At 48.7% G+C, this 4,274-nt stretch overlaps 1 pseudogene; it reads left to right on the top strand.

Moving 5' to 3' along the window:
* The first annotated feature begins 1,191 nt into the window (after positions 1-1,191).
* On the top strand, positions 1,192-2,331 carry LOC125531276 (polygalacturonase inhibitor 2-like; annotated as a pseudogene).
* Positions 2,332-4,274: the final 1,943 nt, after the last annotated feature.

The raw sequence follows: 4,274 nt of genomic DNA, 5'->3' as shown, positions 1-4,274 counted from the left end.
GGGGGGGGGGGGGGCTTGCTTCAAGGCATAGAGAGAGCGACGAAGACGGCAAACCATGCCATGAGAAACTAAATACCCATGTGGTGGCTGCATATAAACCTCCTCATGCAACTTACCATTAAGAAATATGTTCTTAACATCAAGCTGAGACACAAACCAATGGCAAACAGAGGCCATGGCGAGAAGTGTGCAGACAGTGGTCATATGGGCCACAGGCAAGTAAAGGGCATCACCAGAGGGCTGATAGCGCTGACGAAGACGAGTCCACGTCTCAAAGACAGTACTAAGGTAGAACACTGGAAGTGAGGATAGCCACAACATGAACATCATCACACCACCGAGTGTAAGCCGTCAGATCATCACAGTAAACAGAAAGAGCATTCACATAATCCAAGACATGCTGATCATAAGCAGCAACCGCATCAGCAACTGCAACCCTGGCACCAGTCCTATCAGCATCAGAAGCATCTGCGGCAAGAACTGGTGGCGTCAGCAGTGGGTAGGAGCCATAGGAGGAATTGGGCGGAGAGGATAGGGGACCTCGCAGGAAGAACACCCAAAAGACAAATGCCCCGCATGCGAATGCGCATAAAGGCAATGAACTCAGCATAGTTATCCCATCAAATATCACCTAGCAACGCGGGATTGTGACATAGCCAGATGGCCAAGGTATTCTTATTTTTTCCCATGCGAGACAGAGGTGGAAGAACGCTTTATTTGGAAAAAAAATATCAGTGGGGATGTCTCTCGATCTACGGGGAGTGGATCAATCGATGGGGGTAACGAAACGAAATAATCGTACCAACTCTCCCTTTGAGAGTAGAGATTGAATCCATGCAATTGTTTGTACTTGTCAAAGAGGCAGCGTGTTGGACAATTTTGTCCATGCAATTGTACTTGTCAGAGAGGCAGTGTGTTGGACAATTGGACCAGTCGTCCATTTGGTGCCGATTCGCCAAACACATCGCATGTGAGGGGTAAAAGCTAGCTGTATTAACTCTGTATTATATGCACCATATCCTCATCAGCTCTTCTTCATGGATCCATGTTTGGTCTTCTTCTCTGACTAGTTAGATACCACTCCACTACACTAGTATGCTGCAATGCTTAGGAGTAGGTCCAAGTGCATTAATTACGCGTATAAATATGCAGCATGGGACCGAGATGGAGGACGCACGTGGACACGCATCACATCAAGGCCACACACACAGACACAGCCGACAGGATGAGGATGCACTCACGCGCTCAGGTTGTCGTCCTCCTGTGCTCTCTCCTCGCCGGCGCGGCCAACGCCGAGCCCGATCCGGAACCGACGTACAAGGACTGTCACCCAGGCGACAAGGCGGCGCTGCTCGCCGTCAAGGCCGCCTTCGGGGAGGCCTATGACTTCGCGTCCTGGAAGCCCGACAACCCCTGCTGTGACTGGTACGACGTCACCTGCGACCGCTTCACCGGCCATGTCGTCGGCCTCGCCATCTTCCAGGACGCCAACCTCACGGGCACCATCCCCACCGCCCTCGCCGGCCTCCCCCACCTGGAGGACCTCACCCTGCGCCATCTCCCGGGGCTCTCGGGCCCCATACCGCCGGCCATCGGCAAGCTCTCCAACCTCTCCAGCCTCCGCATCTCCTGGACGGCTGTCTCGGGGCCCGTGCCGTCCTTCCTGGGCGCGCTCAAGAAGCTCAACTTCCTCGATCTCTCCTTCAACTCGCTCAGCGGCGCCATCCCGGCATCGCTCGGGACCATCCCCCTGTCCGGCATCAACCTCAGCCGCAACCGCCTCACCGGCGCCAGGACGTCTACCTCTGGCTGTCGCACAACAACCTCACAGGGCCCATCCCGGCAGCGTTCGCCGCCGTGAATTTCACGCACCTCGACCTGTCGCGCAACAACCTGACCGGCGACGCGTCGGGCGTCTTCGGCCGCGGGAAGGAGTTGCAGTACATCGACCTGTCCCGCAACACGTTCGATTTCGACCTCTCAGGCGTGGTGCTCCCGGAGCGGCTCTACTTCGCCGATGTGAGCCACAATGACATCCATGGCAGCATCCCGGCGCAGGTCGCGAGCATGTCCAACCTGAACTTCTTCAACGTCAGCTACAACAGGCTCTGCGGCCCTGTGCCCGCCGGCGGGAACATGGCGAGGTTCGATCTCTACAATTTTCAGCACAACAAATGCCTCTGCGGTGCTCCCCTCCCTCCATGCAAGAAATAGATGGAATTATCTGGTGGATTTGGCAGAATAATGCTATTTTCTATGTCGATCAATTCGACTAATGTCTCGCTGGATTAAGAGTTATGCTGAAATAAAGTCAAGATGGTTATGTGTGGCGGTGAAGTTGTCAGCTAGATTTAGCACCTCCTCTGTTTTAACTGTCCGACATCATGATTCATCTGGTGTATGCAAAGATCCTTGATGTTTTGACCAAGGTCAGGTTAATTTTCTTTATTTTTTTCACAATAGCTATATGTAAGTTGGCCGAATTTACAATTCGGATAAGTCAATTTTATGCGAGGAGGGACTGTTCGAGAAGAAGAAAGATGAAGAAGAAATAGACGGATAGTTGTTGGATGTTGGATCTTTATCTAATGGCCTGGAAAACCGACTTTCCCAAAATTAATTTTCACGTGACTTAGGTATAGTTGGCCCTTTTTTTCCCGTGGAAATAGTATAGATTTCACCCCTCAACTTCTGTTGAACTACACATTTCAATTCTTCTATACTTTTTTGGTACTTCAGACTTTCAACTCGCACCTAGCAGTGTTTTTGTGCAGTCACGGACCCATAGATGGTTTTTATCGCCCTCTGATCAAAATCCAACATTAATCTAGACGATAGTGACATACTCAGAGCCTTCTTTTCAAATGAGAACCATATTCTTTTTTCCCGCAAAAGAAATGAAAACCATTTTACACAAAAGTGCCATCGCCAATACGCATTTCACTATTAGTTTATCATGAGACTACCAAAATGACTAAGAAGTTTGTACTCTCCTTCCCTCTTTTCCTAAATGCACGCAGCCTTGATCATTCCTTTCCATGGTTGTTGATGATAGCGCTAACCCTCGCAATTACATTCGATCCTTCCTCGACACATTTACCCTACTATTCTTCATCAAGTAGAGAAGTAGTTTCCCGGCTCTTGAGTTCGCTTGATTTGCTTCACCCACTCAACTGAGCACTGCAAACAACTTGTGTATTTGCACAACAATAGAGGCCACAGTACAGAAGAAATGATGTTGAGGACTGACATCACTCTAGGCGAAGACCGATTCCTTCAGAAGGTGTGCCAAAAAATGCCTTGAGTTCATCTCAGCTAGAGAATGGTATAGAGGAAGCTACATGGGATAGCACTGTGAGGATCAATGGATTAGGTGAAAACATGAAACACATGACTAACGGTCAACCTACGAAAATCAGGTATTTGACTTGTGAGTGCAAAGTAGTATTTACCGTTCAACACCATGAGTCGTTCGATCTTCGTCGGGAGGTCAAAAGACAGAGAAAGCGATGTGTCACCCTCCCCAAGGGTCACTGGGTCATCGGCTCACCCCCGCAAGAGGACTCGTCCCTCCCCAATTGCCTTCACCGGCCAAAGCTCGTGCTGATTCGGGCGGGGGCGGGGCATCCCGAGCAGTGCATTCGAGCAAAGGGTCTCCTGTGGCGACGGACGACGCAACACTCCTGCATGCGTGTGCTTGTGCTCAATTCACTCTAAACATACATGACTTTGCTCTCTGTGTAGCTCACATCTTACGGATTATTTGCATGTGAATCATCGGAATTTTTTTGATTCCTACGTTTTTGAATTCCTCAATCCAAATAAGCCCTTAAAATATTTTATCATGAGAAATTACAAACATGTAACATACATCCTTGTGTACATGTGTTTCTTGTCAGGCATTTTTTAAACTTCAAAAGTTGATTTTTGAATTTTTCAAAATATCGGGCTCGATGGAGTCCTAGCACCGGAACGTTGAGAAGTTCGTGGCGAGACTCGCATGAACAAGAACATGATATTTTTGATATTGTTGAGACCCACTCAAAATATGTTGCCACTTTTTATAAGCCTAAGCAAAGTTGACGTCTATTAGGCTGGACCATTGGAGGGAGCCTTCCATGGGCATGCTCACATGCTGGCAAAATTTGAAGTCATTTCATGCATGCCAGCACAAGCACCATGTACAATCAATACATGATTTCATGTAATTGTTTCAAAAAAAATTACCTTAACAAAAAAAGCCCTAAAAACCTAAAACACTGCCCGGACATGAC

Source organism: Triticum urartu, chromosome 3A, assembly GCF_056163025.1.
Source record: "Triticum urartu cultivar PI428250 chromosome 3A, HENAU_Tu73, whole genome shotgun sequence".
Taxonomy (NCBI): Eukaryota; Viridiplantae; Streptophyta; class Magnoliopsida; order Poales; family Poaceae; genus Triticum; species Triticum urartu.
The sequence above is the reverse complement of the archived record's forward strand: the minus strand, read 5'-3'. Positions and strand labels throughout refer to the sequence as shown.